Below are 15,747 nucleotides of genomic sequence, written 5' to 3'. Positions count from 1 at the left end.
ATCAGTTCGTTGCTTATATATCCATATACTTGTTTAAGATTTCCTTAACCAAATATTTATATTTTAAATTTGGGCCAAAACATGAAGCAATGGTATCCCACAATATTAAACAAATATATAATTAATTCCTGACTTTTGCAATGTTCATCATTGTTCATTTATTCTTCCATTTACTCCCTCTTGATTTGAATTAATAGATGATTCCGAGTGCTCTCGAACTAAATGAATTTAATTTATTCAGTAATATTTGAATTAATCTCCCTTTCACTACTTTTCATAGCAACTGACTACCACTCATGAGATCTCTTTAGTTTCCTATTTCGAAACTTTTTCTCAGTGAATCGGAGCAGGAGGAGAAGCGAACTACGCTGCTGCTGCTTGATGGCCCATTCAGCTGGCCAAAACTCATTTGCATAGGGGCCGGGCATTAATGGCCAGCGTTCTGGCCGATTCATGAAACCCGAGGCTCGTTTGAATAGCAAATAGATGTGCCTGCCAAATGGGAAGTTGCGATGGGAAGCTGTCTGCATTAACTTAATCCGGAGGCTAGTTAGTACGTTAGTACGGTCTCAAAGAAAGTCAACTACTAGCCAACTGCGCTGTGTGACTGTAATTTGCTGGGGGTATGAGTATGAGTAGAGGTAGGGGTATCGTAAAAACGTAAAAACGTCTTCGGCATCCTGATTCGTGCTCCCAAAACCCGTTTGTCCGGCTCTTGGCCTGCCAATCAAATGCAAACCTGTTTCGCGTCAAGTGCGAAAACAAAAAGCCAGCTTTGAAATTGCAACTAAACTGAAAATCAAGTTGAGCTTTAATTAAAAACCTGGAAAATACAATTAAAAAATACCCGCCAGCCGCAGCGGCAGCAACCTGTGCAATTAACAGTGGCAAACTGCGGAAAAGACATAGTAAGAGGGGGATAGGGGATCGACAAAACAAAATTGTAGAAAAGTCTTGGCCAAGAGTGATGTGTGTAATTGGCCAGCCAACTGGCAAGTGGCATAGTCTGAGCCAGAGGCTGCACATATCTACATATATTTGTATCAGTATCTGCTGGCCGTGAGCAGAAGTACGGACACTGATCGCCGGACCGGGGGACCGCCTTCCCCACTACCCCTGCCCACCACCCGATCGACGGCCTTGGAGGCTGATTGCCATATTACCTGCCTTTGGCCCTGGCGCAAACCGACGAGAGAAGCGCGTAACGAGCGACGGCTCTTTGCTTTTTCGAGGAGAAGTAATAAGCGTGTTTCATAAATTGAAAGCTGCCGCTGCTGCTGCCTCTACCGCAAAGCAAAACGAAGAAAAAAATTATTAAGGCAAGCGAGGGAAAAAAATACAGAAAAAAAACGCCATTTAGATTGCAATCTGGAAAGCGTTCGCCTCAAAAAAATGGCCGTCGCACACACGAAACAAAAACTCGGCCATAAAACGCTTCAAAATTGCGGCTCTGAGCCAGAAAACAAAGCAGCAACAGCAAAAAAGAAGACTACAGAAGCAGCACACAAAAAATGCGAGTAATTATTTTTATTAAAGCAAAAAAACAACGAGATGGCCAACGGTTGCGATTATGACCCCTGTCCCCCTTCAACTCGCCTTAGTCCACTTTCTGTGCTGGTTTAATTAAGTTGGTCACACTCGGAGGGGAAAAACAAGTCAGAAGAGGGAGGGGAATAAAGTACTTACTGAACCACTCTCATATAGAATCTTCTGACTTAGCACTCTGCTCAGAAAATGGTAGTTGTATGAGTGTTTTTAGATTTAAATTTTCAAACATTTTGTACAATTGTGTAATTAAACTTAACCCTCGTAGGAACTAAGTCACATATCAGGTGTGTGCTTTTATATTAAATGTATATGTTAAATTTTTCACTCCTAATATAAAACAATTACGAATAAATAGGACCAACCACCTTTGTGTCCGTTAAAGTATATACAATATATGCCAGTTAGCCAGCCCATTTGGTTGAATTATTGAATTTGCTAATACCACTATCCGTGCACATGTTCGATAAGACACCCCAGTGCTAAGCTGCCCTTTAGACCCTAGATTAATGAAAAGTCATGGCACCGCAATTCAAAATCACAGAAATACCCAAAAACACATATCAATTGGGAAAATACGATGATGGCTCAATCTCCGCTGGGCAAAGCAACCAAGTAATTACCCATTCAGTGGAAAGAGGGGGAAAACTGCGAAACTATGCGGAATATGCAACTGAAACAACAGCCAATGGCAGCAGTGTCGAAAGGAAGTCGAAAGCGAACCGAGTTGGGAGGAGCAGTAGAAATAGCAGTTTTCCATCCACCATAAATAATGTTAAGCGCCACGGCTGAGAGAAAAACATGCACGGTCCATTAACTTTTTGCGGAGTGGTTCGCAGAGTGGTGCGAAGGAGATTCTGGCTTCCACGTCATATCACACAGAAAACAAAAGAAATCCGGTGATAAAGGAATGGAAAACATATATATTTAAAATTTATAAAAGAAAAGTACAATATACATTATGGAAAATTTTGAATGTGACTTGCAAAACATGGAAATGCTGTTGATATGGCAAAGATTTTACTATGTTTTTAAGACAAATTTCTCTAAGTGCAACTAGTCGACCTCGACACCAAAAGCCACCGCTTCACCGACGATGGGCTGACATTTTGAAAGCTGCGCGAGATTTGCGGCCGGGGGAAATGTGCCGCAGTGGAAAAGGCCAGAGGGAAAACAAGTTGGAAATTCAGTTTTTACTTTTTGGTAACATTTTCACGGACTCCGCACTCGACTGGGATTGCCATTGTGAGTGTGCGTGAGTGCCGGAGCCAAAGGTTGAGTTAAGGTTAAGTGGGTTTAGATTGGAGCTGAAAATAGACCTTTTGACCAACGTTTCTGCTCTGATGCCTGACCACAGGCTAGGTAATTCCTTTTATTATTCATATTATTATTTTAATTACGCTCGCCCGCTGCGCTGCTTCCTCTCAATCTTAAGTGCCAATAAAATTAATTGTGGAGCGGTTAAAACTCCTAGGATTGTGCATTTAGTTACAAAGCGCGGATCATTAAAGCTGCATCAAACAGTGTGACTCACACGGCGATCGTGTCAAGTTCGCAGTACCTAAAGGTTAAGTGCAGCGATGAGTTTTGGACTCCCCGGGATTGGAATGCACCATGGAGAAGATCAAATTCAAATCTTTTTATCATAGCACTCTAAAAAGTATGTGTTTTATTTATTATACCTTTTTCCGACGGGAATAATACATTGCAATGGCATATTTATTATTAATATATCAGAAAACTCAATAACTTTTTGTAAAATATAAATTAGTGATCCTTGCAGAGTTGATCTGGTTTTCCATCCGTCTATCCGTGTTTTAATTTTTTTTGAATAAAATGACTAAATGTCTATTTACGGAATAAAAATGTACAATGTTGGGAAAGAATTTTAATGTGTTGACATTATGAACCGTATCTAATTATGTATCTCTATCTTAACATTTCAATTTAGCTAAAAGAGTTTTCCCTTAACATTTTTTCAGGCGAGAAAAGTGCAGCAGCTGCCTGGAAAAACAAAAGCAACGAAACACCGGGCAAAGCAGCGCAGCCGGCGTCGACGTTACGAGTGAGCGGCGAAGTCACCACGACGGAACTCACCTCAGCCGGCCATAATGGCTATGGCTGAAATGAGTGCAAGTGAGTAGGCGATACGGCGATCGTCAAGTGAGAGCGAGAGGCAAGAGTAATGGCGGCGGCATGGCGCCGCAAAAGAGCACTGCCCACTTTGCGAGAGCGTGAGGGAGATAGTGCAGCACATGCACTGTGCGAAATGGATAAAAAAAACCAAAACCCTAATAAAAATAAACGTTTTTTAATTGCCACCGATGAATCAGCGGCGAAATGTCAAAGCAGAGAGTATAATACCAAACAATGCCGAAAATGCACAATCAAATCAGAGCCCCACGCCTAGTGAAATTATTGCTAATATAAAAATATTTTGTTGGCTCGTAAAAAACACAGGCAGTAGCAACGGTGTGGGGAGAGGGAGGAAGCCCAGTCTATACCACCAAAACGCAAATACAATATTTTAAGGTCTAATTTTTTGACGAGTTTTTAAACGATTGTAAAACTCTTTCCCCCGCACACTCACGCACACTCTACAACACAACGGGCTTTCCTCGCTTTTACGATTGCGAGGGCCATTCATGTGTTTTGGGCGAGTGAATTATGGGCCAGTCGCAAAAGACAGTGCGGGATGGTAAATGGGTATAGGGTATGGTATCTTTTATGCTAGAAGTCAGTGTGACAAAGCCGGCTAAACTGCGAGGCGTTTATTACGTGAGTTATGACACCTTTGCCAGCCATTCTGGCACACAACCAGACAAACTATTAACAATGCCAAATTAATTGCAAAACAATAAAAGCCGCACTGAATACTGCATAGAAATGAGCGATTCTGATTACGATTTCGCATGGGATCCGCATCGTCAGGTAGCCCTCGTAAAAATGCCAATTACAAAAATCACAACAAATCATAAAAGTTTTTTTTAATTGCACGCCGAGCGGCGGCTTTTGGCATTTCCCATTTGCCGTGCTGCCAATCATCAATCAGAGTGCGGCCGGGCCATCAATCAATCACTCTGCACGATAGCCGCAAAGTTTATTTAATAATCAATTCGCAGTGAATAAATTCCAGTGCATATGTTTATATGGGAATACGACTCTATATAGGGCCTATTCGACGATTCGATTGGCGGTAGGAGCTATCGAGGTGCTAACAAGGTTTTGTTTTATGAACCAGCCCATAAATACACTTGTTCTACGCGCTCCCCCGCTCGCATGCACGAACATATTGTAAAACAATTATCACCTGTTGCAAATTATTCGGATTTTATGCCCGCCGCGTAATATCAGTGGCTGCTACGCTCCGACGTCCGCTCCACCGCCATCCGCTCATAAATACTGCAGAGACATCATAAAAATGTTTGAAGCACCGCCGACAACAACAGCAACAAGAACAGCAACAACACCGAGCCCCATAAATCCTGATTATGGTCTCTGGATTTATTGCACGTGGCGGGCTGCCCAAAACACCGATCGCCCTTTTGCACGGAAAGTCTGTGGGATTTGTGGGATCCAGGGGGAGCCGGACATTTGTAGCTACAAATGTTCCCCCTTTCGCCGAATCAAAATGCACTCAAATCAAGTAAGATTGCTGCTCGTGGATAATATTTGTTGAATATTTTCAGGGCGCCATAATTGTCACTATGTGACTTTTTCCTCCGAAATATAAAATGAATTAAACCATTTCAAAAATTTTAGTTTATTAATCCACTTAGAAATTCAGTTTTAATAACCACAACTAAAATGTATTTTTACATAATAAAATTTATCTTTCAAAATGGCGCAAAGAGATCAATGAACAATGCGCATTTTTCAGCTGCCAAGTTCCAAAAACAATCAATAAACAGCCTATACAATACCAATTATTGACTGCATTATTGCGTTTTCATTGCAGCCATCGAACCGGTAAACAAACTTGTTTCTTTGTCCAACTCTTGTAAATAAAGTCGAACATTGTTTATGGAAACATTTTTGGACAAATAAACAGGACCAGGTCGCTGAATGCAAATGAACCGATTTAATGTCTTTGGCGTTTTGGCCAGAGCTATACCATTTCTGGTTTATTTGCCTGCCGGCAGTGTGTTCACCTCCCGACCGGCTTCTGAACGAAAAAAAAAGAAAACATAATATGGACAACTATGCTGAAAAACTATGGAGATGCGAAGGAAAGCCCAATGGCCGTTTGTATGGCACTCTGACTAATCAGGCAAACGGGCGACTGGGCCCAAATAAAAAGTGACACTTTTATAGGGCACTTCGGAATGCGCCGCGGGTTGTCCAGAAAGCACTATGGACCATGGCCTACGCTGTATGGCATAGTCTATAGTCTATGGTCGAGCATAACCAGACGCATTTGCATTTGCCGCCGTACTGGTGGACACGACATTCATTTGCATACACATACATGCATCTGCCAGATGCAAGCCAAAACATCCACGACTAACGAGGCGGGGACAAAATGTAAAGGCGTTTTATGGATGCGCAGAGTCAGTGTCCGAAAAAAATGAAACGAATAACTGAAAATTGTAGAACGGCCACCCTGCGAACTGTATCTGTATCTAATGGATGCGAGAATATATCTCGAAGGCGAGTATCTTGAAAGAATTAGGGCATGGACATGGGCATGGCCTGCACGCGCACCAAATCAAAATATGTATTTGTATATTTATACAACAGAAATGTCAAGCCCGGAGAGCCCGTCCTCTGCCCCCGATTCTGCTCCCCGTCGAGCTCTATTTGCGTCCAGTTAACGCGACCGGGTCATAAAAAGAAAGCCGTCCGTGCGTCGGCCCAAAAACGGTACAACTCTCGCCGCGAGCTGAGATTCAAATTTTCCGTTTAGCATCCCAGTTTCCCCTCTGAACAATTCGTTTTATGATTTTATTGCATTTACGCATATTGCCCTCCGTTGTCGATGTCGAAGTCGATGCCCAACTGATTTATGGTGGCGACGGTTGGACGAACCGAGAACTGGAGAACCCTTTTCGCCCTTATTCTCCTTCCCAACGCAAAATTCTTCCATGCTCGGCATATTCAAAACTCAAACAAAGCCGAAGAGACCGTGAACAATGAAATTAGAGCAACACATTGAGGGTGACTGGCGAGATAGAACGGGTCCATAGATATTGTACACAAAAGGATTGTTTGCTTATGTAACTTTCTAAAATATACCCCCTCTGCTTGCTATTCCTTGCTCCGGAGGCTGTTTCAGTTGTAAATTACACTGCACGAGGGGAAGTCAGTTTTTGGTGAGTTTTGAAAGAGTGAAAATACTGAACAATTTGAAGAAATAATAATAATAATATAAGAAAAAAGTATATAGTTAGTTAAGCAGACAGAAAATACTCATTACAAATTTAAACATTTTATAAATATATTGGTATAAAAGTATTTAATTCTGTGTGCAATACCAAAACTTTATATATTTTAATTAAGCCTTTCTCCATTCAAACGTTTTATTACATTTTTAAAAAAGCTTATGATTTCTTTAAAGTCGATAACAATGTGATTGTCTAGACTTCAAAAACAAATTCCGCCTTAAATTTGTAAGAGGTTTTTATCGATTTAAGTAGTTAATAGCAGTACAGCCGCCACTCAGCAGCCAGTAATTATTTGTTTATTTCAGATTTGGCTGAGCTCAGCAAAACTATGTGCCAACTAATAACTACAAAAACTTCAAATGCCATCAAACCGAGGGCATGAAAAGTTTAAAGAAAAGATAACAAAATATAAAACTACCTCGACAACAACAGCCGATGAGGAGGGAGGTCCGAGATTCGAGGACCGGCGAAGAGGCATAAAAAATTCAACGAAAACACTGGACAAGATGGGATGGTTTAGGATTGGGAATGTGGTCGGGGTACTTCGAATGGAGTGGCTGCCCAACCTTCATGCCTATAAATCCATCGAAATAATGGATCGGATAAGAGGCGCGCATTCGAGATGAGTTCCAGTCGCGCCGTCAAGTGGGTTGAGTGCCCACACGATGGCCATTCCCATTCCCATTTCCATTGCCATTCGCATTGCCTGAGATACAGATACAGACGGTTGGGCAAATGAAAAGATTGAAAGATGGGGCGATGGAAAGACTGGCTGGAAAGAGGGGCCTCGTCCTCAATCTTCGCTGAGCCACCGCAACGAATGGGCCAACGAGGTTGGGAAGGGGCTGCAAATGGGGCCGGCATTGGGTATATCTGGTATCTGGCTGTATCTGTATCTCTCGGATACACTTGGCTGGGCCCAGCCCGGCACGGCCGGTTCAACGTACGTTCCATGTGCAACGCCAACGGAAATGGCAGCGACAAACCGAGAGGAAAATGGCAACAACTATGGCGCATCGAAAGTGGCTTTTAACCCCTGTTGCCCGACAGCCGCCATCTGGACCATATGCCGCCATCCCAATACCTAATCCTAACACCCGAGCGCCGAAAACCCTAACCCACCACCCGAGCCAACCTCGTTTTTGGCCTCATCAAAAATTCCAAATACGTTTCAAATTTAATATGTGCATTTATCCCGGTCGCCGGATCGCAGTTTCTCCACTGATTGCGAGTGGTGCTCGCTTCGCTCCTTGGCGCTCCTTTATGGGGCTTAAATATGTATAACCCCGGGGCTCCGTACGTGTCTGCGTTATACGTAATATTTCGACTAAAAATTCACGCCCTGCGTTATTCTATCAACACCTCCGCATTGTTGTTGTAGTGTTCACCCCTTGCCGCCGCTGGAAAAGCGATGGCGGACTCGCATACGAAATGAGATTTGTGGGAGCCCAGCACGAAGTTTTCAGAGTTTGGGTCCCAGGATTTTCTGGCGGGGATGCGGAGCAATGGGGATTAGGGATAAGTCCCGGACCGGGCTTACGTGTCAGCTGTGTGGCTGTACCCGCTGGCATAAATACATATTTGATATGTATTTCGTGCATATTTCGTTATTCAAGCTCGTAAACTAACCAAGCTCGGCTTCAGGTGCATTTTACAAAGTCATTAGCCCAGTAATAACCATATTGATGAGAAGTCTTGTTTATTTATATTAAATCATATATCAAACGATAAATACGTGAATAGAGTTAGAAAATTCCATTGATTGAAATAATCGCTGATAAGCAAATCAATTACTTGTATAACAAACTTGGTTTTTCAATGAGATACAAACTTTGCAGTTAAATAATAAAGAAAACGAATTTATGTATGCCTGCATAAGTCTTAATTAATGCAATAATGTATTAATATAAATATAAAAATGCATAAGTACACGATGATATATATAAATTATGTAGGATAGTACATCAACTACGCATTTGGTTTTATATTATTAAAGCAAATTTCTTAGTTCGTGGAAGTTATATTAAAAATAATATATGTATTTCTTTTATATACTTCCTACTGTTAAATGAGAAAATCAATTTAAAAAATATAAATTTTCCCAGGCTTGTGCCTTGAAAACGTTAAGCTCATCAAACAGATGTGTGTGGGTGGCTGACTGGAAATTGGGATTTCCTTTCACATGCCACATTGAAATATATGCGAAATGCAGATGAGCCTTGATTTCAATATTGTTTTTTAGCCAACGGCAAAGTAAAACTTGACATTTTGAGTGCCGCCGGCAAGCGAAAACCGAAAACCAAAAACCGAACAAAGACCACAAAAACAAAAAAAAAACAGAATTATAGTTCGTGTAATGAAGTTATTACGAGTCTTAATGTTGAAATTTATGCGCGGCCATTAAAAATCGAAAGACACGTTTTTCGAATATTTTAGCTTTGGCCGTCGCTGTTGCCGTCGCATAAATTAGGCGACGTGACTTGTTTGCGCCGCCCGATAACGAACCCGCTCGTAGGCCCCTCCACCACACCTCCATCCCTGAGCTCCCTCCCCAACTCCGCTGGAGGAGTGGCCGATATCGGCCATGATATGGCTGGATCTCTGGATGAATTTACAATGCAAATGCGCTGGCTCAGACTTAATCGAAATGCGCGCAAAATGGAGTCGAAGATGACACGTTCCAGCGGAGTGCAGCATTTTGTGCAGGCTTCAAGAGAGATGAACTTTGTTGCAGGTTGGCGGAACATATTAATTGCATTTTATTGGCCTGCGACTGCCGACTGACTCTGAGCCCGCGATTCTGATTCTGAATTGGAGTCCGACTGCGGCTGTTTGCAATTTAATAACGCGCATTAAAATCACAGATTTATGGGCAACACGCAATCCGATTTCACGACTGCGACCTGCAATGACGAAGGCTTGGAAACCGCACATTGGCTTGGCCCGGAGCTTCTAGCTGTTTTTTTTTTTTTTTAGCCCACATGCATATGGATGAGATGGCATTTTCCAATGCTTTTCCTGCCGTTTTCCCCTTCCCCGGCACTCCTTTTCGAACAGCTGTCGGGGGTTAGAGAGGCCATTAAACAAACGCCGAGATAATTAAAATATCTGAAAGGCCTTCCTCGTCTTCGGGAAATTATTCGCTGCAAAACGGCGCTTTGGCCAAATTTCATTAAAACATTTTAATTGCCGCCATTTTGTGACTGGGCCGGCAACTTTTGTTTCAAAATTATTCGCATTCCAGTTGAGATTCCTCGAAAATGAAACACAATTTCGAACCCTTTTTGCCCGTTCCCCCCGCGTAATCACTCTGACACGCAACCCACCCAGCAACAGCAACCAAGCCGATTTTAATTCCGATACCCAACAGAAGTATCCTTTCCCCCGGCGAACACGCAATTTAAAACAGGCCTCACGCGTCTCCCAACCACACGGACACACCCCATTCGCCAGGGGTTCGTCCTGCCGGAAAGGAATTGGAGTTGGAGTCGGAGTATTTTCGAAATGGAATTCAAGTGCGAAATGGCCAAGGACTTCTCCCGCCATCCACCATTCTTACTTCGCAGTCGCGCTCCCCCGTTCGATTGCGTAACTTTTCCTCTGCGTAAATGTGTAATTTCCCCAGCCGCCGCACTCTAAATTTAGTTAATGAACATTGTCGCTGTTGCGTTTGCAGGAAGGGAAACCCCGGGACAAGTCCCTGTCCCTGGACCTGAAACTCAAACTCTGAAAACAGCCCCCTGAAAATTCTGAGATGGATGTTATGTATGTATCCGACTGACATGGAAACACTCCCGCACGCACATTTTTGAAAGTAAACAAAATTAGACATGATTATGTTTGTGCCTGGGGACATAAAATAAATTGGCTCCCAACTAATCCCGTCGTGCACGTGAAGCAGACTTCCTTGGGCTTTCACTTTTGGTCTACGAGGATTCGGAGGGTAATAATGGTAAAAGTTAAAAGTTAAAAAATTTAAAATAATATAATATACTATATATTATATATAAAATTGAATATACATACAATGTAGTTAAGATCAATTTTATTTCTCGTTACTATAATCGGTTTGGCATGCAATTGGTATTCAGTTCTCAATATGAATCATTGCTTATATTCATTTTTTGTACATATTTTTCCCGCAATAACTTAAGAACAATCATAATAGTGTTAGTTGCTCAATAAACTACTACAGATTTATTACAATATAAAAAAGTTATTAAACTTTTCGCGCATTTAAGTTAATGGTAATTAAATTAAATACAACAATTAATTACTACTAATTAATTACTTTACTTCAACTTAATGTGATTTAATTAGATCCATAGCGATGCAATAAAATAAAATGCTGAACTTTCAATGCAGCAAAACAAATTGACGTTATTATTTTTTTAAGTGCCCGCAAAAGTCATTCAACAAAAAAGAATAATATATTTCAAAAACTTATTTTCTACATTAGAATAAATTTGTTGGCATCAAAGAAACAAAACACAAGCTTCGGCAAAGGTGTGTGCCGCACATGTACAACTCTATAAATATTCATATGTGCGCGATTCTAAGCGTTTTCAGAACCCATCTGGCAGTGGGGAAAAGGCAATTTAATTTGGGACAGTAACGGGAGAACTTGGGATGGGGCACATATAAGTGTCGATAATAATAATAATATGTAAGAGCTGCTCAGGGTCGCAGCTACACCATATGGGCCCTGTTCCCGGCGGAAGTCGCGTTCGGCCAAATGTGGAGCAAATTCTGGCGATTCTGTCCCTTCCACGGAACTAAGAAACTTGTGCCGGCCGCGTTTTCCCAGGGAATTCAGTTGGCGGCAAATGGAATTGCGAATGGCTATGGAAATATTCGCGATCGGTGCCCCATAGTTGTTACGTTGCCATGCCAGAGAACTTCTCGGAAGACGAATTTCATCTGTACGTGCACTGGCAGTTTCCCTTTTCATGCTCGCACCCATACCCATTCCCATTCTCAGTCTTGTAGCTACATGCTTGGGTGACTCCGGCTTCCTTCCTCTGCAGAAACACGATTTCAAAGGCATTTCAATGGGACAACACGTCCCGCGGGGACCAACGAGGCAACTCTCGAACAATTGCACTCGAAATTGTCCAGAGATAAGACCCAACAACTGGCACTCGAGGATGGGGATGGGGATGGAGAAATGGTTGTCGTCAAGCGACTATGACTCCACCCCCGCCAGCCATTCTAGACCGACTTCCTTGCATATCAACATATATTAATAACGCATGTTCTGCAGCTTATCAATCAAAAACGAAAATTCTGGAATTCCTAAATGAGAACGTGCTTTATATTCTTTATTGAGATTTAAAAAATAGACTAAATAATGTCTATTTCATATTTCAAAGGTCAGTCAATTATCTTGGATTTTTCGAGCTAGAATTTAATGATGGCACTTAGATTTATGGTGCTTTCATCTTGATTTAAATGTCAACTTTAGCCCAGTAATTGGTTAAGCCGTATATTTCATCTCTTAAATTAAGCATTAACACACAAACATGACATTAATTTCTTATTTAAAGGTTAAGCTAGTGAACCCAAAATGATGAGTAGAAAAACCCAGAAACAGCAGCAATATCTGAGCAACACTTAATAAGTTCATATTTTAATTAAAAATGTTTCAAATTAGTGATTAACAAATGATTAGGAAAATCCTAAATCCTAAAAACAAATTTAACAAATAATAAAGTGATTTTGTTATTTTCATGTTTTTGAGTCTTAAGAAATCGTAATGTTACTAAGAAATATAACGCTCTCTATTGCCGATTCGGCGCACTAAAAGGATAGCTCCCAATTCACAAACCTAAGCCCGCATACAGCTCCCCTACCGGGGAAGAGCCGAACTACCAGCGTTTTAACTGCCATGACTTGGTTATCTCCGAATATAAGAATACGCGTCTTATACGCACACTCCGTCGTAACCGGTTTGTGGTACACTTTTAAAAATTTAGCCTTTGAACAAAGTTTTGTATTATTTACAATAAAAGATAGAAAAGAACAAAATTAAATCTTTCAATCGACTTATTTAAAAAAAACGAAAGTATAAAACACCTTGACATTTAAATTGATGAAATACAAAAAAACTCAATCAGCCCCGTATAATAGATATATTAACCGAGTATTATTTTTATTATTTATTATCAGCTAGTAAACTGATTTTTCCAAGAGCACACCATGCCTTACATTTAGGTCAAATTTACAAAAGACGTATTCAATCAATTATATAATAAAGTTCCGCTCATAACTTGTTATTGTTGACATGAAGTTTTGAAGTAGAAAAAATGTAAATGATATAAAAAAAGAGAAATCTAAAATATGTTTTTAATATTGTCATATAGATATATATTTGATTTTTACTAAGTGCACCACCGTTTTTCACTGTGCACAGTGCAAGTATGGACACACCCCCGAAGGTAAAAGCCACGACTCAAAGCGGACCATCATGGCCGCCGCTCGTGTGAGAGATTGGTCGTTATGGCCGACGCCGCTTAGCGGATTGTATACTATTTTATAGTACGCATGTCGGGGGCAGGACCCAAATTTTAAACCGGCTATTTGACTGCGTTTTAATCAACTCGGCGTTTTTATGAGCAGCTAGCCGAACCGTAAAAGCCGGGCCACCTTGCCGCGATTAAGGGATATTTATGAAATTATGGCCGCAATTACGTTGCCACAAGGGCTTAGAGGTGAGGTAGCCAAGTGTAGAACGCCAAAGCCGCACGCAACTTCGATGGCCATTCCCCGTTTGATGGCTTGTGATGGTTCTTGCTGCCTGACGACTGTGACTGGCGCTAATGACTTTAGTACCTCCCATAAATCCACACAAACAGAGCGGCATTCATTGAGCGGTTGCGCTATTAAGTGCGCCATCAACGATGGCGCTCAATTGAGGAGATTCCTCCATAAAACGGCCAAACGGCAGAAAGGCAGGAGTCCTGCTCTTGCCGGGTCGGAATGCACTTAACACCTGATCGGTAATGAAGTCCGGTCACTGTGGCGATGTGTGGGTGCTATTTTTGGTTAGTTTAGTAGGCATTTCCGAATTGGAAATCCGATGGCGGAACACGTGTAGCCCTTGGGCCCTGCCATAAAATAGATTTATGAAATCGCACTATTTCATTTGAATTTGTGTACTCGAAATCTTAATCCGATGGTGCTGCGGATTTCAAAACTGTTTCCACGCCATAAAAACTTATCAGCTAGACATTTTACAAGATCATTAGTTTTATAGATTGAGTAATTGGCTTTATGTACTCATAATCAGCATCTATAAAGTACTCAGAATTCTTTGGTCAGGTTGAGTCTTGAAAATATTTAATTCAAATTGAATTGAAATAGAAGAAACACTCTTTTAGACAAGGTCAAAATATTATAAGTATTTTAATGTTATTCGTAAGGGCAAAAGTGACTAATAGCGTTATAGCTACTTAATACAATAAGCTAAATAACATTTTGGACACCTTAAAATTGTGTTTATTAAAATATACCTTCTAATTGTCCTTTTATGTTCTGATTGTGTAGTGTCATTTTTATTAAATAAAAATCTGATGTTTCTTCTCAAGGAACTTTATATTTTTTGACACTTTTAGAGTCTTCAAACGAAACTGTATTTAAAATGGCGTTCTACAATACAATACGAAGTACAATGAGCGTTGCAGCCACCAGCATTAAAAAATGTTAGTATTGACGTACTTTCCTCATTCGAAACTGAACCAATTTTTAAATTTTTAAGAACATGCGTCTTGGTCATTATTCAATATTTCGCACGAGAGCAGCAATGAGTGATGAATGTTTTGGAAAACCTTGAACACTTAACACCTTGTTTCTAGATGGCCTTGCCGCAGTTGCAATAGTGGTTCGAATTGGACACACCTCTCACGTCTGGTGATTTAAATAATGATGGACTAGAGTTCTTGGCACTTACGTGAGTTTATATGACAGATATGTTTCTGCTAAAATCTGCGGTTTCTGGTTAGTTTTGTTGAACGAAAAGCGCCGGCGGTTTGCTGAGGTTTGTTTCGCGAAATGGCTGCTTCATGTTTACTCGCGCACACCTTTAGACGGTAAAATATCAGTTTGAAAAGGGGGGCCTTTGGTAATTGCGAGGGGAGCTTAATAACTTGGCCGCTTGGCTATTGATTTGTTGTTTTCGTGGCGCTGTTTCGATTGCTCCGCGCGCTGCGGTCCGCTCTACACTAACAAGAAGTTTACGACCAAATGCCATAAAATGCGATGTAAAAAGTCGACGAGGCTGGAAAATGTGTTTTCCGTTGGACCCCCATTCCACCATCCCCTCGTTCAGTCATCTCGCTCGCACTCGTGCGCATGCCCGCAGGCCCTCTCCGTCGCACACACGCACACCAGTGCGTCGTGTGTATCTGTGAGTGCCGGCGTGCAACTGTATTCGTACACGTTTTGTATCTGTATCTGCTGGTGCGCCTGCCATGTGTATCTTTTTGCTGTTGTGTATCCCTAAAATAAAATAAACCATCCCTCGTCTGCCTTCCATTCTCATTCGCAGCCATTTTATTGCTCTCTCGCTTTGTCTCCTCTCCTTTGTCCGTCTTCCTTTTCCATCTCCACTCCGCCGGACAAAAGAAGAATGGGAAAAACTACAAGAATTTCTAATCAGCAAAGTCTTTCAGCATTTTAAATGCCAGGGATATACTCGTACATATCTGTGGTATTGTCTCGTTCGAAAGCCTTTGGGATGCTCTTTGGAATTACAGTTTCTGAGTTAAGATTCTTGGGAAGTTCGTTCTATTGCAAAAGTCATTTAACCTGCAGCATTATG

General features: G+C 41.3%; 1 long non-coding RNA gene across 3 annotated transcripts in view; it reads right to left on the bottom strand.

Annotated features, from left to right (window-relative positions):
• The window catches only part of LOC27207510, a 36,385-nt gene that overhangs the window by 9,101 nt on the left and 11,537 nt on the right, over nt 1–15,747 (bottom strand). The window contains exon 1 of one of the 3 annotated variants that reach the window (XR_006541868.1): nt 14,878–15,193. The exons of the other annotated variants lie outside the window; for them this stretch is intronic. This is a non-coding gene — a long non-coding RNA (uncharacterized LOC27207510). Of the gene's footprint in view, nt 1–14,877; nt 15,194–15,747 lie in introns of those variants that run through there. 3 annotated transcript variants of the gene reach the window in all.

This window comes from Drosophila simulans, chromosome 3R (genome assembly GCF_016746395.2).
Source record: "Drosophila simulans strain w501 chromosome 3R, Prin_Dsim_3.1, whole genome shotgun sequence".
NCBI classification, from domain to species: Eukaryota; Metazoa; Arthropoda; class Insecta; order Diptera; family Drosophilidae; genus Drosophila; species Drosophila simulans.
The sequence above is the reverse complement of the archived record's forward strand: the minus strand, read 5'-3'. Positions and strand labels throughout refer to the sequence as shown.